This window comes from Lutra lutra, chromosome 3, assembly GCF_902655055.1.
Source record: "Lutra lutra chromosome 3, mLutLut1.2, whole genome shotgun sequence".
NCBI lineage: Eukaryota > Metazoa > Chordata > Mammalia > Carnivora > Mustelidae > Lutra > Lutra lutra.
The window spans coordinates 132,518,789-132,542,106 of NC_062280.1; the positions used below are offsets into that span (position 1 = coordinate 132,518,789).

Consider the following 23,318-nt stretch of genomic DNA (forward strand, 5'->3'; position numbering starts at 1 on the left):
TAACTCAAAAAGCTTTGTGTCTAGTGGGCAAGAATGAAAAGTTAAAATAGAAAGCCACCAGATGGTGCACATTGGTAATAACACCCATCTGCGAGCTGCAACATGAATTAAAAAGTTGATTTTAGGGTTTGTCGCACGCCGTTTGCCACAGGTGCCAGAATTGCTAGTTAGGGCTCCAACTACCAACCAGGGCTCGGGATCGGCATCGTGGAACCAGTCTTACCACACTCAGTTGACATTTTCCAGCTACCGCAAAGAAACTAGGCATTTTATAGTCGGGCGGCTCAGCCTTCTCAGAGCCAGTGTAGGCGTTTTGTTTGATTTTCAAAGCATTAAAAAGAACTCGTGGGCTCACGCCATGCTTCTAGAGCTCCTCTTGTGTCTCTTGAACTTAGTTCTCACCATATTATTAATCTATCAAAAATCATCATTTATTAGCCTGCCCCCCCCCCCATCTCCTACTCCATTTGGTACTAACTAGTCCTGGCATAGGAAAAATCATGTAAAGTTCCTCCATAAATACTGGCCCAAGTTGCTACCGATCCTGTTAACCACTTGTGTGAACTCTTATTATTTACTGACCTCTCCAACATCTCACTTTACAGAGGAGGGAACTGGGTGTCGGAGAGGCTAAACAACTTGTATCCAAACCCTGGTCTCAGAGTGGGGGCTTCCTCAGAACCCCAGGATCTGACATCGCTTAAGCAAGCTGGCCCACTGTGAATAAGGGCTGACAAATTTCTATCAGTGCCCAGGGTTGGGGCAGATAGACAAGTGAGTGATGGTGGGAAGTGGGAAGCTTGGCAAACAACCAGTTCCCATTTCAATTAAAAACTGAAGATACTAAAGTTACAACTCTATCAGGATGCCTATTGCATTAGAAAACAAAACAAGGGGCGCCTGGGTGGCTCAGTGGGTTAAGCATCTGCCTTTGGCTCAGGTCATGATCCCAGGGTCCTGGGATGGAGCCCCGCACTGGGCTGGCTGCTCAGTGGGGAGCCTGCTTCTCTCTTCTCTCACTCTGCTGCTCTGCCTACTTGTGCTCTCTCTCGCTCTCTCTGTCAAGTAAATAAATAAAATCTTAAAAAAAAATAATGAACTCTCTTTTGGAAGTGGACTTATAGGGAAGTAGTAGGTTGAGGGGGGGCGTTGGTCATCGAGTCTGAAAGATCATTACGAATATTACAAATCTCATACCTCTTGTCTTCAGAATAAGAGTAAAGCTTCATAAGTCGTATAAAGAATTAGAATAATTCTGAAAGGTTAGGGTTGAATATAACAGAAAACAGAAACAAAACAATGACAGCAACTGCTTTTTTTCCCTAGGGTCAAAATAAAACCAATTGAAGAAAATTGCAGCTCCAAGCCATAAATTAGGGAAAAAAAAATACAAAAGACTCCAACCATCTTTCCCATTAAAGTTTAGATTTTAATTAGTTTAAATGGGAATCGTGTTTTATAATGGAGGAAAATGCAGTGAAGAAGGACAAATGCTTCATTACTTTAGAGAGAATGCCAAACTCTTTGTCAGCTTAAAACCACAACTTAGAAACATCATGATTAATATGATCTAAATGACCAGTAAAACAGAAACTCTTATTTGTTCTCAAAAAAGACATTTTCATAGCCTCTGTGAGGAAGAAAACAGCACCCTCCATTCTCCCTCTCTTGCGGGGTCATTTGTTTTGCGGAGTAACCACTTCATTCTGATATTTTTGGCGTCCTTGTATTCTGAGGGATGCATTTCCTTTGGTAATGGAGCTAATGGGCAGCACAGATACTCCTTAAGAAAAACCATATTGGGGGCACCTGGGTGGTGAAGTCTGTTAAGTGTCAGACTCTTGGTTTCTGCTCAGGTTGTGATCTTGGGGTCCTGAGATCCAGCCCCGAGTCAGGCTCTATGCTCAGCAGGGAGCCTGCTTGAGATCCTCTCTCCCTCTCCCCCTCATGCTCGCTCATGCTGTCTCCAAAATAAATACATAAATCTTTTTTAAAAAAAGATGATATTTAAGGAAGCTTCGAGACAGGAATTTCTCTTGCTACTAAACGTTGAAGGCTCCCCAAAGTATAGAAAATCAGATCAAACACATTAAATGAGTCTCTGGAGACTGGACCTACCATAGCAAGCAAGCAAGCAAGTTTTAGTTAAATCTCTGTTTTGGAAAGTCCCTATAGTCACAGTTCAGTGAGAGGGAAAAGCATCATTCTCCATAAGGTCTAGACTAATGTTTGCCTTACAGATGTCCTCAAGATTAGGTAAGACAGAAGTTAAAACATTTCCCACCTTCACCCTGGACCCCAATTTAAGAAATGAGCCTCCTGTAATGGACAGATTTAGAAAGACAACCCAGATGCAGATGTATAAGAAGAGACTAGTAAAGGAATAAATTCTTTGGCCATGTTCCCAGTGGCATGAGAACCTCCACTTATGCAGATTCTCCCCCCGCCCCACTTGGAAACAGTTGGTAGGTAGGCTGTAGTGTTGTGGAAAGTGCTAAAGAAGAGAAATGGTGACAGAATGCCACCACAGGCACCAACACCTCACCTGAGCTCGCACAATAAGGACATTCATGCATTCAAAGGGGCCCACCTGTGCCTTTTGGAGAATCTTGAAGAGCAAAGGGGAAGCTCCCAAGTGTCTAGCCAGCCTCGGTGACATGCTACACACCAGCTAGGGAACATTCTTTAAACAAGCTAGGTTTCTACTCCTCTACTCTCTTTTCAAAACCAGCCAGAATAAAAGCCCTGTCAGGCAGAGGCCTCTCAAACTGCTACCTGCTCTAAATTCAGTTGTTCAGATCTGTTTAGGAGATGAGCAAGTTCATATGGAAGAATCCATCATGAGCAGTCGACGCTTTGTGCTCTCCTCCCCCATCCTGATTACAAGGACAAGCTTCCTCTCAGCTTGGCAAAGGCACAAAGCCTCCAAATGGAATAACATTCCTCTCGTTGGTGATATGCAAAAGAGAGTCAGGAAGCACATTCGGTTCTAGAGACTTTTTATAAAAATGGCACAAGCTCAATGACCGAGAGAACTTGGGACTCTGTCTGTACCTCTCCAACGAGTTGTCCTTACATGTTCATATGCTCTGAGTCGGAAGGAGTCCTCTGAGGATCCCAAGGTTACCAGTGCTTACCAAATCAACTCACTCTCCTCACTCAATTCATGAAGATCCTCTCCTATCTCTAGAAGTGGTTGTCCAGCTTTCTCAGGAGCCCCTGGGGCCTGCGGGGCTCACATGTCCATCTCATGGTCCTGAAGCCTTCACCATCCTGCTTGTCAGAGCGGGTGAACTGAATGAACAGCGCTGGCTCCTGGTTCCGTCCCACAACTAAGGTTTACTTCTGTAGAAACGTGACTTTCGCACTTCACGACAGCTTTATAGGATACCCAGATGTAAGTTCCTTGCAGGAAGGGTCAGTCGGCATCTCCCCAGCAAGGACTGAAGCCCGTTCTCTCATTTCTGTGCCACCTGGATTCTGAGTCAAGCCCAACACTACAGTGAAATTCCCATCCCTACCGGCTGTGGGGTTTGGAACCAGTTTTACTTCCCGCCGCTCCATATGCAGCTTGTCTGGAATAAAAGCAGTCAAGACTGAAACACTCTAAAACATCGTTTTTTAAAAAACAAAGTATGTAGCAGACTGAGCTGAAAGTGAAGGCACTGGTTGGAGTCGTTTCGCTGGAGAGTAAAGTCCCAGAAATTGAGATTTTTAAAGGACCTTCTAAAAATACAGCTACGCGTGTCTAAACCCAGCACCTAGACTGGCCCACCACAACTTTTCAGAACACCCGGCTAAGCGCTCCAGATGGCGCACACGTGTTCCCACAGCCGGGCTGCTCGCTGTGAGACTAACACGAACCAGCTCTGGAAGCACTCGCCGGCTGAGACTCCTTTATGTAACCTCTGCAGAGGGCTTGATGGTGCTGCGATTTTCTGCACTAACATTGCAAGAGTCACCACTCAGAAGGATTCTCTTCTCCAACTACTTTCCTTCTTCTTCATAGTCCAGTAAGAGTTAATTTTCCCTACATTAACAAATGAGAGTTATATGGGGGTCTAGGTGGGAGGCAGTTTTGCTCTGGGAGATTCACCTGGTTACCCAGGTTCCTGCTGTCTCATTTCTGTCCCCCATGAGTGTTCTTGTCCATATGGTCCCAGCCAGCCTGTCATGCAGTCTCTGAGTTTCAGCCCTGGGGGGAAAGGAGAAAAAGAGGGAGACCTCCGGACGCTAGGCAAGAAAAGCTGCACTATGCCTTGTTCCACCAAGTCTTCATTTCCTGAAACTGATTTTGTTCTTCTCTTTGTCCCTCGTGTCTACTGTATGGCTTAGTGCTCCCCGGTCTCTACATACTAGATGCAAGTAGCATCTCCCTAGTTGCGATGACCGAAGATGTCTCCACACATTGCCAAAGGTCCCCCAGGAGCATACTGTGCCTGGCTGAGAACCCTGTGGGCTCTCTTCATTAGGGCATGTTTCCCACGGTCTTCAATCAATTCTTAAATTCTTCCTTGAGGTGTTCATGAAGCCATCACTAATCACATGCCTGGGTCCCTGAAACAATGCACTTTGCACATTCTTTCTACAGCTCTGGCCAACACGAACTGATCGTTTCAGTCTCCCATGCATTCACTGCGGTGGTGATGATCCAAGTGGCACAGAAGGTTTTCCAATTGTCTGCTAAACTTGGATCAGTATCCACTGCTTTACCCACCTCTGAGAACATGGAGACCTGGGGCCTTGCAACACTGGGGGTTTCTCACTTCAGAGTTTGGAGTATGGAGGAGGTCACGGAGGCACAGTGTTGAGAAAGAAGACTTCCACTCTGTGTTGTACGAATCTCAGTGCTGGAGAAGGGCTGGGAGCACTGCCCATACTCAGCTGCTCTCCAAGTCATCATTCCCCTTGCTGAGACCACTTGACCTCACAGTGAGGCTTTTGAAACCCATCCCCAAATAGTGCTACCCAGGCCGTTTTAGTTGAGTGCAACGGGTACCTGTTGTTACCTATTGAGACTGGGAATAGGCAACCCTATGCATTAAGCCAAGCAGGACTGCCTCAAAACAACACAATCATGTATCCTTTCGCTGATATGAAGTCAGGATCTTGTCTTTCTGGAAGTCTAAAATATAAGTGTAGTTGGTAAACTTCCTTTCTCCATAAAAGCCCAACCTCATCAGCATGAAAACTTGTCCCTGATGACAGTCTTTTTTTCCTTTTTTCTGTGACAGTGCTCAGCTGTTTGCCCGAGATCTGCTGCCTCTTCATTAGCCCATGCAACCTTACCAACAATCTTGATCTTTTTGAAAGTAAAGCAGTTACTAAAACTGAGAAGCTCCCCTTGGCTGGCTCGGAGCTTCTCATCAGAAACCCATGTTGGGGCAGCTGTGTAGCTCAGTTGGATGAGGGGCTGCCTTTGGCTCAGGTCATGATCCTTAAGTCCCAGGATGGAGTCCCATATCGGGCTCCCTGCTCAGTGAGGAGTCTGTTTCTCCCTCTGACCCTCCCCCACCACGCTCTCTCTCTCTCTCTCATTCTCTCAAATAAATAAATAAAATCTTAAGAAAGAAAGAAAGAGAGAGACCCATGTGCCTTTGGTGGGAGGTTTAAACAATCACAGATGCTGAGGGCTCTTCTCCCAATGTGTTCCTGTTGATGGATGCATACATGTCGTCCGGCTCAAGAGGGATGCCTTCTTGGTCTTCGCTGAAGTCTGACAACTCTGAGTGACTGAGTATACATATAGGCAATGGCTGGACCATGTAAAAAGAGCACTCTGACCCACTACTTGCCCCAAGCTGCCCAGGAAGACAAAGCCTCCTCCATGCTACCCAGCCAGGAAGCCAGCCTGCTGTAAGTCACACTAGCCACAAGTCAGGTGGCATTCCCCAGTAACGACCGGGAAGCTAACCAGGAACTCCTATAACAATAGGCCCCAAATGGCCAAGACTTCATTAATAATTGACAGTGTCCCCTAATTTTTGTCCCTGTTTCCATCTCCGAAACAAAAAAGCTAATATGCACCCCAGCCAGTCACATAGCTAGCCCACCCACAGCTTCCCCACGCCAACAATCAGCCCACACCTGAAGCCTTCCCTTTTCGCCATTTCTACAGTTCTCCCACTCCTCTGCCTGCTTTCAGTCTCTGCCAAAATGCAAATGATGGCGGCTGGCACTTTTGCTCTAGCAAACTCGCAATAAAATAGCCTTAGCATGGTCTTGCTCGGTTGGTCTTTGCTTCTACAACACACACAGCTCTCCCTTCCCGTATAAAATGAAGTAGCTGGCTTGAGTCAAGCATCACCTTGCATGAAACAGGCTTACCTTCATCCATTAGAGTCATGGGAAGGAACATCCACAAGGGAAAAAGGCTGACTGAAGAAACAGCAGATGAACAAGCATCTCCAGTCTCACACTCTGGGCCTACACTGATGGGGTGGCTTCCCATGCGTGACAGTGCACATCATCTGAATTTCTATTTCTATTTCTCTTTGTTTTTGCAAAATGCGTGTGTTAATTTCCGAAGGCTGCTCTAACAGAGTACCGCAAATGTGGTAGTTTAAATTGACCGATTCTACCCATGGTGTTAAAGACCAGAAGACCAAAATCAAGGCATTGCAGGACTGTGGTCCCTCCAAAGGCTCCAGGTAAGAATCTCTTTCTTGCTTCCTCCGGTTTCTGGTGGCTCCAGCCATTCCTTGACTTGGGGCCACATCGCTGTCATCTCTGCTTCCATCTTCACATGAACATCTGCTCTGCGCCCCTGTTTTATCCCCTTTAGCCTGGCTCATGGGAGGACGTTTGTGTTCGGGCCCACCTGGATAATCCAAAGTAATCTCCTCATCTCCAGATCCTTAACCTCATTATATCCGCAGAGATGCTTTTTCCAAATAAGGTAACATTTCCGAGCTGGTATCTCTGGGTGGCCATTATTCAATCTGCTACATCATGTGTGACAGACACAACTGTAGGCCAAGCCTTTCCTGAGAAGTTTTGTCAGGAAATCTGTTATTCTCCTGCCAAAAACCTTTCCATGACTCCTTGCTGCTTTTCGAGAACATCCTTAGCATGCTCTGTAAGACTCCTGTCTACCTCAGCCTCTGTCTCTTCTTTGTTTTGGAGACATTCTTTCAGTTTCTTAACATGCCCTAAATATCTTTCTCTCTTTGGGCATTAGAACCTAAATATCAGTGCCACAAGAATCAAGTTGGCCCCCCTACCACCTCACCTGGCTAACCGCTGCTCATAATTCCTGCTCGAAGTATGAATGAAATTCATTCATTTTGAAAATATTTGCCACATCCCTGCTGTTTAGGTGTCAAGACAGAGCAGTCAGTCGAGGTATAGAGTACCCGGCTCATGGAATTTATCCTCTAGCAGAGGAAATGGGTCTTAAAAAGCAAAACCAAAGAGAAACGCTGGTTTTATAAGCGCTTTATCAGGCAAGAATGGAAAGGATGATGGGACAGTGAGTGGCTGAGTGAGTGGTTTCTCTCTACTGGTGGTCAGAGAAGGTGTCTGGGAAGAGAGGACACTGCAGGTGAGCTCTGAGCACAAGACAGAGCCAACCACGTGTAGAGTAGAGGAAAGAAAGGGAGGCAGGGGACAGACCAAGTCAGGACTGGGAAGACCAAGGGAGAGGTTTGGGTTATACATGATGTAAGATGGGGGGTTATAAAGGATTTCAGGCAAAGGCATCTAATTCGTGAATCCAAAAGGTCAGCCTGGTTGCTGTGCAGAGGAAGGTTTTCAGAGGGTCTAATCTAGGCGAGAAAGGATGGTGGCTTGGACCATGGTGGAGGTAATGGAAATGGACAGAAGAGAATAACTTGGGGAGTGAGGCGAAGATCGAGTCCATAAAACTCAAGGATGGACCAGATGGGGTGTGGGTGGACAGGACAATCTCAGCCTACACAATCTTTGGCGGGTGTGCTGCTGAGTCCTACACATGCAGTAGCATTATGTGCAAAAGGGCAAGAGACAGTGAAAGCTTACCAAGGCCTATGGTCTTCTGCAGGATAAAGAACAGATTTTCCAGCTCTTCACAAATCCTTGTCCTTTCCTTGACCTACTGAGCTGGAATCACTAGAAGTGAGACCCGGGGCTTTAAAAAAATCCCCTGGCAATCCCAATGGTGTGGGTCCATAGACCAGAAAGCTTTTGCTATTCTCTGGTATACAGATAAGAAAATTACTGAAGGAAATCCAGAGGCTCAGAGTTTGAAGTTAATTGTGAAATGTGGCATTTGGAAAGAAGGATTAAACTAACAGAATGAGATGAATTAGCAAGACAAATCAGTCTTGAAAAAGCAACAAATATCTGTCCCACTTTCGATCTGGTCCCAACTCAAATGTTCAAAATCAATAAACTATCATCCTGAGACCTAGCTGAAAGCAGACTTTGGAAGAAGAATAAGAGTTCACATTTACGAGCAACTCATGACCACCTGGTTTCCATTAGCTACAAAATAGAAAGGATCTGAAAGATAGATAAGAAATGAGAAACAGATAAATTACTCAAGAACTGAAAGCTAGAAAATGGGTATGAACTCCTCCTAGAGAAAAGAAAAAGAAGTAAAAGAAGCAAAAAAAAAAAAAAAAAAGAGCATAGAAGTATCAACTGAAATTAAATTTGATAGTTCTCTCCTTGGGTAAGTCTCCTTTGTGCCGGACTTTATCTCAGCCACACAGAAACAAAGATAAATGTACATCTTTGGTCCAATGGTCTAGCACAGGTCTGAGTGGTTCAGAGCCAGGAGGTCTGGAAGGCGCTCACGGGCAAAAGTGAAGATGTGGAGCTGGTGGGCAACACAAAGTAATGACAGTTGAGAAAGCCAGGTGTGTCATTCACAAAGGATAAGGTTTTATTCTGAATTGTCTTATGCCCCGGAATGAGATTAGGACTAGTACAGTTTGGATAACCATGGGGTCTACACTTCTCCCATTAAAACAAGGTCACAGGCTCTATGCTGTCCAATAGTTTGGGCCATTTTATTCAGGAAAGTTCTCTCGTACCTTGTGCTCATGTGGTCCATGGACCAGCAGCCTTCGCATTACCTGGGAGCTTGTAGAATCTTAAGCTCCGCCCCAGATGTACTGAACCAGAATACGCATTTTACCGATGTTCCTGGTGATCTGTATTCACATTAAAGCTAACACTATAGAGGGGCAGCCTTAATCAGTGACTCTGATCTGAGGGAGCATGTGAAAAAACAACAGATTCCTGGGTCCCAGTCCCCAGAGATTCCAATCCCATAGGCCAGGCATCTAGATATCGAGCAAACACTTTAGCTGACTATGATTCTAACACTCAAGGAATAATTTAAGAAACAGGGCTATAGATGGTAATAAATAGGAATTAGTAGCTCTAAGAAGGATTAAATAACAGACATAGCCCTATACCTTATTGAGAGAGCAATATTTTATGGTAGTGTTTTTGGATTTCCCTAAAGATAACTATCACTTGAGAGTTATTGGTAAACATTCAACTTCCCAAATCCCTTCCCCCGATGTTTAGATGCAATGGGTCTAGAAATTTATATTTTTAATAAGTATCTTAGGTTTTGTTTTGTTTTGTTTTTAATAACTAGAGAGGTTTAGAACTGCTTTACTGGAAGGTACACAGCTCAAGAAAAATTTCTATGGTACAGTTAAGAATGGCACTGTGCAAGGTGGGCCTGTCCTATCCAGCTTATTACCCAGTCAGTTAAAGCAGAAGGACCAGGTTTTTGGTGGGGGAGGGGCTTACATACAAAGGAAGTTTCCAGAAAGTCACCAACCCTCATCTAGATGTTCTGTGAAGTGGATATGAAGCCTGATTGGGAACAGAGATTGTCCACCAGGAAGGGGTGCCTGCATTTTAAGAGAAATCTTCAGAGCCCCATTCTGAGAAAGGACATCCAAACCTGATTCCCCAATGAGTAAAGGAAGATTTGGGAGTCATTGCTTTGTGTCTGGAGGTAAAGACAAGACTTGAGAAGATAATTCTCCAACCAAAATCATCTTTGAGCCTGCACTGTCATTTCAAAGAGGAAAAAAAATCAAAATTCAATAAGGAAACTGGGGTGGGGGAAACCCCTAACTGTAGGACCAGGAATAAACATTCCAACCCTGGTGTAGAATAAAATAATCAGACTGTCATGAAAAATGACAAGCTGAACTTACGTGGTTATAAAGGGATTGAAAAAGCTATTCTGGTACTCAAGAACAGTGATGCAAACTTACTTCTGGGCAAAGTCTCATTGGGATAGAATTTAATTTAGAGGTTTTGCCTTCAAGGAATAGGGACAATCACAGGGGTTGATAACACTCAGCTACTTCAGGGAAGAAACAGGTAACACAAATATGTACATTTGTCAGAGCGCAAAAAATCAGGAATTGAATTAGTCATACCCTACCTAAACCCTTCAAATTCATTTTTTAATATGTAATTCTGCTACTGGTTTGTGGCCCCATAACCAAAATTAAAATAATCAGGGCCTTAGAATGCAAAAGTAATGATAGAGTAATGATTCTGTAGTCAGAAGAAATAAAACTTTGCAAATATATTATGATTGTTTTTCCATCATAAACAATTATTATGGAGTTAGCAAAGAAGTGTTCTGTATCTAAAATAATATACCACCTAAAAAAGGGAATTAAAATGGTAGCAGAAGTTCCCAAGACAGGGGCCCCTGGGTGGCTCAGTCAGTTAAGCATCTGCCTTTGGCTCAGGTCATGATCTCAGGGTCCTGGGACTGAGCCCCGTGTTGGGCTCCCCACTGACTGCTTATCCCTTGGCCCCTCCCCACTGCTTGTGTGCTCTCTCCTCTCAAATAAATAAAAAACCTTAAAAAAAAAAAAAAGAAGTTCTCTAGACATATTATCTAAAGGCTGACTAGGTTCTTAAGAACGTTTTCATTTCCTTCCAAGGTAATACATAAAAGCATGGCAGCCAATTATGTTTTTCTGCAACGTTTTAACTGTTGTTCTAACTATGAGAAAGCTTTAGAATTAGTGACTGCTTGGTGTATTATGGAAGTACCTACCCTGAAGAAAACAAGATCTTAGGAAGAGTCTCCCATTGGTACCACACAAGCTATACTTCCTTTCTAAAATTCTCTGAAGAGTGCCACCAAGGAGATCTACTGGAAAAATTAAATTAAGTGCTGCATATAAATTAGTTTTCTGTGAATCAGTTATGCCTATGGGTTTCTAGGATAGTCTTTGAAGATAGCGGCATGAAAGAACTCAGGGAACGGGGATGAAATAAATTCTTTCCTTTTTAAAATAACTCAGTACATGAACCAGACAACACCCACATCAGGACCACTTTTTTAGTCTTAGTTTTCCTAACTATTTCACTGCTCCAGGGAAAACAGCAAGTCAGTTTATTTCTTTTAAAGATAAAGAATTTTTTGAAAATTCCATAGGTTTAATATAAGTCAGAGATAAATTTCTAGATATTGTGCTTCAATAATATATTCTAAACTTCTCCGGGGGGGGGCGCCTGGGTGGCTCAGTGGGTTAAAGCCTCTGCCTTCAGCTCAGGTCATGATCTCAGGGTCCTGGGATCGAGCCCCGCATCGGGCTCTCTGCTCAGCGGGAAGCCTGCTTCCTCCTCTCTCTGCCTGCCTCTCTGCCTACTTGTGATCTCTCTCTGTCAAATAAATAAATAAAATCTTAAAAAAAAATAAATAAACTTCTCCAGGGTTCCCACCTCCCCGCCCCCCTCCACCCCCCAACCTTGAGCCGTACTACCATCCATACTGAGACAGCAACTGTGTTTTCAGCTGGATGGTGACTCCCCGAGCACTACCTTGCAATATGATTGGAAAGAAGAAATGTTTCTGGGTTGCTTCTATCTTTGACAGAGTGAGATTGCCTTGGTAGATAAATCCTGCTAGTCTACAGTCAGCAATCTCTTACATGACACACTTGTCACACACAGCTAATGATGTGACATGTTAAAGTCCTGGGAGGAAATCACAGGTTGTTCAAGGGCTGCAGATGACCTGTTCAAATGGACAAGGTAGGGAGGTGAACCCCTGAAAATGGCTGACCCAGTGTGGAATGGACCTTCCTGGTGAATACCCCAGCTGTTGCTAGACCTGTACTTTTAGCAGCTCAGATGGGTCTTTGAGTGTTGGAGGGAACAGTTACAACAGTGTGCAAGCAGACAAGATAGTTGCCATCATTTTTGAGACCTGTTATGCTAATCACTGGATTTCTGGCTGCATGATCTGGGCTGCTCACAGATCACAAAGGATGCTGTGTGTAGGAAAGAAGGAGAAAATGGGAATTTGGGGAGAGTTGTCAATAATATCATCTTTAAAACAAAATTCCCAGTTTTTTATTCTGCGAAAACCTGCAGTAGACCGTTTTCTAGGAACTGACCTCATGAGCATAACATAATCACTTATATCTTGTAACTATGTTTTTAGTTAAGGACAGAGTTATATCACATACAAACAGAAACCTTTGCAGGGACACATGCCTACGCATATATAGGACATGTGAAGTTAGGTACGACAAAGTTTTCCTAGACAGACAAACTTCTAGACAATTTCTTCTTTCCAGATTCTTTTACAGTCATACAATGTGAGAGGGATATTTTAAGGGGGAGTTAATTCTTAATGGGTAATTCTCCATCTCTTACCCTGAAAACTCAAAATTCCCTTTCTTCACTTTTGCCCAAAAGTGTAATATTTATTATTCTGTTTCTCGTGTTTCCTTGTTACTTGACTTTTTTTTTAAATAAGAGGTATCCTCCCCATCAACGGCTTAATAAAATCCTTAGTTGTATAGTTTAATTTTAAAGTACTCTCTTCATGAGGTATTTATCTATTTTCCCTTCTATTCCAAATGACAGACATTAAATTACATTTCTGTGTAGTTGTGATTAATCTTCTGTTCCAAAGTGAAGAAAAGAAGAAAAAGGTTAGAAAACATTTAAAGCCTCTTTTCTTTTTTTATTAGGAGAAAGCAGACTATGGGTTGAAAATTTGATTTATTTCTCTTAAACCTATTTGAAGATCACCTTTAAGAGAAGAGGTCAAATGTAGCTTGAAATGAATTCCCTGGGCAATACTTATGTAAGTCCCTGGGTTATAACATTTCAAGGCTAATAAATATTGTAGTCATAGGAAGACAGCCATCTAATATGACAGCATATCGGATTTTAGAGGGATTGCGGTCTTTTAGTGAAAAGGGTCTCCTTAGAAGGGAGATAATATAGTTAACTTGCCAGGAAGCTGTCTGAAATGAGATGATAGTCTCTTTGCACTTGGCCCTCAGCCATCAGACAAATGAGTCATTACTGCAATCCTCACAGTAGTTATCTCTGGTAGAGTAATTGACTGAATGATTTCAGTAGATAACTTCTTTTTGTGGCTAGGCTTATAATCTTCAAATATTTACCCAATAAATGGAAATGCTGAGCTAAGGTAAACTTGTATTTTTATGGCAAATTTGGCCCTTTATTTCCAAAACAAAGAAAACGTGTCAAGCCATACTTAAAGACATTCAATTTCACATAGAGAGGATTGTTTTTTCCTTTCTGAAAATATTAGCAGAAGTGTATTTCAATAATTGCTAAAACCCTGTTCTCGTTAGAAAACAGAAAAATCATCCCATTCTCCTCAGCCTTCCTGGCACATCACGTACCCGACAAAAATTAAAGAGACTTTAACATCATGTAGGCTAACAGAGACGGTATCAAACGTGATGATCTCTTAGCAACCGCACGATTCTACATGAGGTCTACTGGGCCCCACTCAGGGAGGAAAGCATGTTCATACATGCCTAATATAAACAGTTAATGCATAATTTTCCTCTTGTTCTTTGAAAATAATCCATCAAAATATTTTAAATGGATTTATTGTTTTTCAAGAGATGATATTTACCCATTATAAGAATCCAAACTGCAAAAAAAGTTAAAAGAAAGCAATAAATCTTCTCAAATTAGGAGTAAGGAGCTAAGTCATGCTGGGCCACACTAGAATTTTCCATGTCCTTCCTTGCCAACCACATTTTAATGATGTGAAAGATGACTTGGTCATCTTTCTTTTTTTGGATACAGCTGAAGATTTATTGACTTTTTTTCATTTTTCTTTTACTTATTTAAATTTCTTTTTGTTAATTTTGTTAGGAATATAGTAAGGCATCTTGTGATTCTGGTTCATTTCCTCATCTCCCCTTGCCCCCACTCTAAGATTTGGTGATACATGTTATTTTTTAAGAAAGAACTTGGCTTTTGATTCTCAGAGTCATTCTTCGATCCTCATCTAAAACATTTTTACTTTTACAAACCTCTTCCTACCTTGATTACTGATTTCCCCAAATCTTTTTCTATTTATGAAAGGAAATTAAGAGAAAATGCACAAACAGGCTATCACAGCCATGTAATTAATAAGGACACATTTATTTAAAATATGCTATAAAATAGTATCTCATGACATAGAATGTCTGAGTGAAAAACATGGATTATAAAACAAGAGTAGAGTGTGCATGTGTATGCAAATAAATGTTTTAAAAGGATATTTATGAAAAGGTTTTAAAAGTGTTTTTCCCCCAGGTGAAAGAATTATACTTTAAAAAAATTTTTTTCTGATTTTAAATTTTCTGTAATATATAAGCATTGATTTTTAAATGTAAAAATGCTCTTAAATTTTACATAATTTAGATTTCTTAAAATGAATCCAAATGGTAAAGAAAGGCATAAAGTAAAAATGTCTCTCTCATACTTCCCCCTCTTAGTTCAGTACCCAGAAAGTAATCACTGATAACTTCTTGGGCATCTGTCATAAAGTGTCAGTGCATATATAAGTATGCACAAAGATCCATATGTTAACATATATATTATATACGTTATATGAACATACATATTATATAATCTATTCCATTTGTATTCAAATGGAATAGAATATATAATATTGATATTTTGATTTTTTTTCCCACTTAACAATACATATTGAGCAACTTTCCATACTGGCCCATTTAGTGGGCCCATTTAATATTTTTTAGTGACAATGTAGTATTACACTAAATGGATATATCTTCATTTATTTAGCCAGACCTCTGTTAATAGCTTTTACTTTTTTCTCTAGATTTTTGTGATTATAGACAAACTGTAACAACCTTTATACATAAACTTCTATACACAAAATTTCTAGAGACACAGTTGCTGGATCAATGATCAAAGACAGATGTGTCTTTAAAATTTTTATAAATTTGTGCTGTTTGGCACTATCCACATTCTCAACAACTTTGTATGAGAATGAATTTCTTCTTGCCTTCTTTACCTGTTGAGTAAAAATGGCATTTCGCTGTTGTGTTAATTTACATTTTCCTACTACTTCAATTTAAAAAATTTTCCCTCATTAATCATTCGGGCTTTTGCTTATATGAACTGACTGTTCATATACATCCATTTTTCTTTTCTTTTTTAAAGATTTTATTTATCCATCTGAGAGAGAGAGCGAGCATAAGCAGGCAGAGGGGCAGAGGGAGAGAGAGAAGCAGACTCCCCGCTGAGCAGGGATCCTGAGGTGGGGCTTGATCCCAGGATCCTGAGATCATGACCTGAGCCAAAGGCAGACGCTTAACCAACTGAGCCACCCAGGCACCCCTCCGTACATTTTTCTATTATTTGCCCTTTTCTTTTTTTTTTTTTTTTTTTTTTTTTTTTTTTTTTTTTTTTTGCCCTTTTCTTTATTAATCGGCACATACTCTTTGTGTTATAAAATGTAGTCCTTTCTAAGACACGTTTTACATACAGTATATTTTGTCTCCTAACTTGAAATTTGTAATGTTTTTGCCATACAGAATTTTCAAAAAATATTTTATGTATTTATTTGCGAGAGAGTGAAAGAGAGAGAGAGAGGGAGGAGAGGTGGGGGAGGGGCAGGGGAAGCGATACTGGGGGAATTGGAGAGGGAAAGAGTCTCAAACAGATTCCACACTGAGTGTGGAGCTGACATAGGGTTCGATCCCACAACCCTGATACCATGACCTGAGCCGAAACCAAGAATCAAACACTCAACTGACTAAGCCATCCAGGCACTCCTGCCAAACAGAATTCCTTGTTTTGCATTCTGCATGGCCACACTTGTGTTCTACATGTTCTGGGAATTAATCATTATAAGGAACTTATTCAACATAATAATTAAACAAAAGGTCACAAAGTGTTTTCAAAGAATGTTCTCATTAGATGGGTGACATGAGAGGTACTGGAAATGACCAATCATGACTCAGGTAGACTACAGAAGTTCCATCCCAAGGAAACAGTATAAAATGTTGAATTTTACAAATTTTTTTTTAAATTAGAAAAATGTTTACCAAAAAACTAAACTGGATTATCTACATAATTTTAAAATTGCCATTTCTTGCTTTATCCCCAATTACAACAGTATTTTGTAAAACAAAAAGACCATGCAATAAACCCAGGTTTATAAACATAGGATTTTTCTCCTTCCTTTTGAATAAAAAAGAACTGTGGTACTGCTAATGGGTATGGCATTTATTTCTGGGGTGATGAAAGTCTAAACTTGATTGTGGTGATGGTTGCACAATGCTATGAATATACTAAAAACCAGTGAACTGGTTTTTTAAGTAGGTGAGTTGTATGGTATATGACTCGTATCTCAATAAAGCTACTATGAAGAAAAAAATTGTGGTACGTTTTGAGTACATCTGTGTGCAAAATAAATCCCTGGGGCTGGTCACCACATTGCTCATAGCATTTTCCACACCTGCTAGGAACCAGCCTCATTAGGAAGCAGGTTTCCAGTGGGCTCGACTTTGGAGACTCCCTTCTCTCCTTGTCTGTTTTCATCTACCCTATTTCTCTTTTCAGATTCTCTTGATTGGGATAAGGGGCAGGGCAGATAGAGGGGCCTTTCCAACATTCTCTTCCATGTCTTTGTTATTCCTTCTGATTCCTGAGGTTATACCATTTTACCTCAATGTAGATGCTCGATAACATTTCCTGTTACAGTGTAGATTTCAGCAGAAGGTAAATCGCCTTGGAGGATTCAAGGAAACTTATCTTGGAGAGCACCAGCTGGGGCATATCAGAAGGGACTTTAATGCTCTGATGTGCTGAAGGGAGTGTGGCATAACCTGTTACACAATCACTATTTCTTGGAGAGTCTCACGTCTCCCTTTAAATACCTTCACTGATTATTCTGAGGTAAACTCTTTTGCTTTTGATATATTTTTCATTAGGATCTTTCATTAAAATGCAATACAAGGAATACAACTATAGACATTATAACATTATTTCTAACAGCTCTCGATGACTCTTAAACTTAATCATTATACTCTTAACCCCCAGAGTATGAGTCAAAATCAAGGTAAACTGCCTTTCTCTCTTTGCACAAATCTGAAGTGAGTCAGTGATGAGCAAAAATCTCTAAAACTAATTTAATTCAGTGGAATCATCCTTAATATACATAACTGGGCAACACTGTCACATTTTTTGATCCCATTTACTAATATATTTGTGACACCTTATACTTCAGAAAATGTTAGCCAGATGTCAGTTAGTATCCAATAGAAAGTGACCAAACGATACAATTTTGTCAAGTATTCTGCAGGATCCCACAAAGCGTCCAGGATATAGTCTGTAACCTCAAGGAGTTCATTGTCCATCAAGAGCTTTAGTCCACCCTTGCCATGTAAAGGTTTTCCCCACGATAAAGGGATAGTCAATTGTCTCCCTAACATGGGAAGTTTCTGCTTTGACCCCATCTCATTTCCCTGTTCCACACATGGAACCATATCCGGCATCCTAAACATCTTAGGATCTTTCTCTCTTCTTTGGAGATTTAGGCATAAGGTAAGTAGACTTGGATGATTCAAGGAAATTTTTCTTGGCTGGGAAGATAAATGGGGAGCCCCTGACACCTGAGGGAGACGAGCATAATTGAAACATGCTAAAACATGGTGCGTTCATATAACTGTATAGAGTTATGTATATAACTACACACCAGCCCAGATGGATTCCTTTTCAGCAGGGTAAAAGTGAAACTTTGCTTTCAGATGTAAAGTTATGTCTGCTCACAAAGGAGGAGATCAACAGTATTTGTTTAATAAACGCTCAATGAACAAATGGGACTCAAAACCAGGACATCTACTTTGTCTCGGTAGTTTCTTTCAAGGGGTCCAGACTACCAGGAGGCCACAGAAACTCCAGCAGACAAAGGGAGAAGAGGTGAAGGGGGAAGGCAGCTCTTCCAGAAAGATATGGAACAGTCTTGCTGTTTGTTCACAAACACTACTCCAAATTTATTCATTAAGTCATCCACTTGGTAAGCATTTCTCCAGTGTCTATGTACCAGACATGGTAGATACTGAAAGAGTAAAATCCTGTTTCTATCCTTAAACAAGGCTGTATACATTATAAACTTTGATGTCATTAATAATGTCCATTCACTGAGTGCTTCTTATGTGCCAGGCAAGATGTGAATTCCTTTATATACAGGATTTCATTCAACACTATGACATAGTATTGAATTAGGTATGACTTGGTTATACAGGGGAAATTAAGGCTTTGCCTGGCAAAGGACCGGGGGCCGCACAGCCACACAAGTCTGAGCCAGAACTTGAACTTGGTGCGCTCTGATGTGAGAAGCCCAGAGTGTCCTGCACTGGGAAGGGCTCTCCTAGCAGAAAGGGGTGGGGCTCCTCCAGTCTGGGGGCAAGGAGAGAAGATAGCTAGTGTGCATACAGCACTGCCTCTTCCCTGCATGCTGATCTCTGAGCTGTGCCTAGCATTAGGAGTTAAGCACTTGCTCAAGAAAAAGAGGAAGCAGCACGAGGAAAGGGACAGAGGCGCCAAAATGTGCAGGGAAGTGGTGGGAAGTTAAAAGTGGCTGCACTGGAGAGTGCTGGGGGGGCCCCGCTGCTCCTATTCTTGCATTCTTTCTTTGTGATTCTTCCAGACCTTAAGCTTGCAGCTGACATGGGCACTCAGAGAAGCAGAGAGGACAGAGAGAAGATGGCTAAGACCTCAGATTTCAGCAATGTTTCATCTCCAAACTCTACCAAATGATGACCTTCATTTTCAAATATTTCGATGCTGCAAGGATGATTAATGGGAAACAGTGGTTCCAAGCTGGGGTGTGACTAAAAAGTCAGGCATGTTCAGTTATTCTTGAATATGTTTTGGTCATTCAGAATTATCTTTAATATGCATTTATAAATATAACAGTAGAAGATCAATTATGGCTAGATGTTTCATGGTTTGTGGAGACAGTATTTAATTTTGGATTGGCTCCCCCTTAAGTTACCACATGGGTGTATTTTTGTAAGCTCTATGTATTCTAAAGTACAGCAAGTCCTCTATATAATCAAGGTACACACTACCCTTAGTCTCACTTCCTTTGGGTTGGGTGTCCTTTTTAAATGGTATCAGAGAGGGTTACTCACATCTTCACATTTACAGCACGTGGTTAGCTATTTCTATTAATTATTTTATGTCAAGATTTTACAGAGGAACATAAGAAAGCATCCATCTTGGGGTGCCTGGGTGGCTCAGTCATTAAGCGTCTACCTTCAGCTCAGGTCATGATCCCAGGGTCCTGGGATCGAGTCCCACATCAGGCTCCCTGCTCAGTGGGAAGCCTGCTTCTTCCTCTCCCACTCCCCCTGCTAGTGTTCCCTCTCTCACTCTCTCTCTCTCTCTCTCTTTGTCAAATAAATAAATAAATAAATAAAGCATCCACCTTATGAGAAAATATAACTATTTTACAGTGATCTTTATAACTTGGTATCCATATAGTATACCAAAAAATCAAGGATTGCTGACACTGCATAAACTTGAAAATAAGCCTACAGTAACATAATAAATACATTTTCTAGTGAAAGCAAAATAATTCAGTCTTAATGAAAAAAAAAGGGGGGGTATTCCATCTAGTATTACCAACACATATTTAAAGAAATCTAGCAATGCCTGGGTGGTTCAGTCAGTTAAGCATCCGCCTTCAGCTCAGGTCATGATTCTGGGCTCCTACAATGGAACCCCATATTGGGCTCCATTCTCCCTCTCCTTCTGCCCCTCCCCACCCCCGTGCTCCCTCTCACTCTCGCTTTCCCAAATGAATAAAAAATCTTTAAAAAAATTCTACAAATACCAAAAAACACTTTACTCCAAAGCACTACCAAGATTACAGATTACTGTGAGTTGCTGCTCGACCTTCTCATAAATGTTCTTTTCCTGGTTCACACAAACCTAAAGCTCTCTTTAAAAAAGTACTCTTTTTCTCCTCCATAACTTAATCACATTCCATTACTTCCAAACATTCTTAGAAGAATATAGCTCCAGAGTACTGTACTTTAACATCAATCATCATTCAGAAAAACTTGAGAGATGAGATGTTAAACATATATGTTCCCCCAAGGGAAAGAAATATTTTAAATATCTATTTTGAAACAGGATAGAAAATTGATGAAATCTGCTTCTAGAACACACAGGTCTCTCAGAGACTTTGGTTAAACTGTATATAGCAACAATAAGAAAAGTAAAAGCAAGTGAAACAATTTTAATATGCTATTAGAACTTAAAAAAACAAGTGAAGATGATCTATTTTCTTTGAAAGCATACAGAAAACAGGAGCACCTGGGTGGCTCTCTGACTCTTAACTTCGGCTTAGGTCATGATTTGAGAGTCATAAGATAGAGCCCTGCATCTGGCTCTGAGCTCAGCGAGGAGTCTGCTTGAATTACTCTTCCTCTCCCTCTGCCCCTCTCCCCCTCACATGTTCTCTAAATCAAACAATCAATCGATCAATCTTAAAAAAAAAAGTATACAGAAAACAAGAATGTTCTTCTCATCAAGGAATCTAGTAAACCTCCACAGAGAAATTCTCCTGTATCTCTTATGAGTTCAACATTTGCATGTCAAGAGAGAGGGTATGGTCCTTAGCTAAGGTGAACTTTCTAGCTAGAGGGAAAGACAAATCTACACACAGATCATTTCCACACGAGGTGGTGAGAGTGCAGGGACAGAAGACACAGGCACGTCTAGGAGCTTGGATGTTCAGAAGAGGGACACGTTCTGGGTTTGGGTTAAAGGCTCACAGAAGAGGTCAAAATAGGTAAAATGTGAAGAACTTGTAGAAATAGACTAGGCAAAAAGAGGATAATGTATTCCAGGCTATAGAACACAAAGTCAATGACAGGGGAGGTCAAAGGCAGCACAGAGTGGAGAACTAAAGCCAGTCATTACTGAGTTGTTCAGTGGAACAGTGGAATGAAGGAAGAGGAATGTGGAGAGGCAAGTAGAGGCCAGATGATGTAGGTTTCTGGGACCACTTAAAGGAGCACAGACTTTATCCTTAGAGGACTGGGAAAGGGTAGTAAGGAGGGTCCTTGCTCTATTAAAGTACTGCCTTTTAAAGAATGAGAGTGACTTGATCAGGTTTGCGTTTTAGAGAGAACATTCGGGCAATGTAAAGGAAAGAAAAGTGCAAGGCTGGAAGCAAGGAAACCAGCCACGGTACTGTCCCCAGTGCCATGAAAAATGAGGGCTGCCTTGACCCAGCCTCTATAGAAAGAATAGGGGGCAGGGACCAGCTGTGAGTAAAACTAGCTGGATTGGATTGTGGGTGAGAAAAAGTCAATATGACTCTTCAGAAGCTCAGTGAATATCAAAGGGATGAATGAGCTGATGTGTACAAGGACCACTTTGATGATATTGCTGGGACTATGGCAAGCGGAGTCCCAAGAATGCACTTTCTAGGAAACTTTTTTTTTTTTTCCTCCTGTCAAAGACTTAAACCATAGAGGGAAAAGGAAAAATAAATACAATTTTATAGTATTACATCAACTAACTTTTATAATTAGTTTTGTTGGCGGTGGGCTAAGTCTTCCCCTCCCATGTAAGTGAAACATAAAAACTCTATAAATCACTTACTTAAAAATAAAATGAAACTGAGAACAACAATGAACTTGACTTAGGAAACACTACAAAAAACAGATACACCTGACAAAGGAGAGTGTAATCGATAAAATTGTATTTGACATGTAAGTACTTAGATGACTGGCTTAGTATATCTTAAACATTTTAATTTTTCTTAAATTTTTGTTTGTAATAATTACATTTCATTCAGAACTGAGAGACCATTTCCATAAGCAACAGGTGAGATTATTTTTTTAAAGATTTCTTTCTTCCTTTATTTTAGAGAGAGAGAGAGAGGGATCTGAGGGAGTGGCTGAGGGAGAGAGAGAGAGAGAATGCACAGGCAGACTTCCCACTGAGCACAGAGCCCAACACAAGAACATGGGCCTTGATCTCAGGACCCTGAGATCAGACCTGAGCTGAAACCAACAGTCAGCTGCTCAACCGACTGAGCCACCCAGGCGCCCCAAGATAATTAATATTGTAGAGGTCTTCAAATATATATGAAAACATTAAATTAACTGGATCTAACATATACAATTCAAACAGCACAAGGCACCAAAGTGAGGCAGATATGCCTGGGTAGGTTAAGCTTGTTCTTTTAATTTTTTTTTTTCTTTTAATGCCCTTCTATTATCGCTTCCAAAGCTTAACTGTGACATTTAAAAGTCTGGGAACACCCAAATAAGTTCCAGTTAAAGGTACAAGATTATTTCCTGGAACTACAAAATGCCTATAAATGTCTTATCCTAGGAAAGTAGGCCACAATGGACAGTCTCTTCGATTGTCAGCTAAATAGTGGTCCCTGCCTAGTTTTCCAGGAAAAGCTTTGTGAAAGAAATGAAACATATTTCCCATTTCCCGGAGTCTTTGAGAAGATATTTAAATAAGTCTTGTGTGTGTAAATAGAAAGGTCTGAAAGACGTGCTCTTATGAATGAGTTAGAGGACACATTAGCAGTAAACATTTCCTACACTACCAAGATTTCATTAGTAAATAATGAGAATCAAAATTGACTATCGTGTCACCATTTTAGCATATTTGCAATAACGGGGAAGAAAAAAATTTAGTAGAGTCTGATTGGAGGAAATTTTGAAATATAATTTTAAAACTTCCTGTCCAGCTGAGAGAGGGAGACTGAAGGGACCCCACAAAGGACAGCTTTTTCTGCCGCCTCTCTTCTTGCTGGGACCTGCACCCCCCCCTTCCACATGCCTTGTAGTACAGATAATGTATGTCCTCCTTGTAAAGGGCAAGGAGTTAATGATTTCTTTGAGTCTTCCAGCACAAAGATAACACCTAAGGAGTGACTAGGTGGGGTCATCATGTATGTTTTCCAGACCAATGACTCACCAAGACCCTTGGCTCCAGGGCATAAGGGACTTATAAAGGACATTTGGGCACTCATCTTTGTTCTAACCAGTTCCCAGACACCT

The 23,318-nt window shown here is 41.2% G+C and overlaps 1 protein-coding gene across 5 annotated transcripts in view; it reads right to left on the reverse strand.

Moving 5' to 3' along the window:
• The window catches only part of DCLK1 (doublecortin like kinase 1), a 353,945-nt gene that overhangs the window by 101,162 nt on the left and 229,465 nt on the right, over positions 1–23,318 (reverse strand). The gene's annotated exons all lie outside the window — the stretch shown is intronic.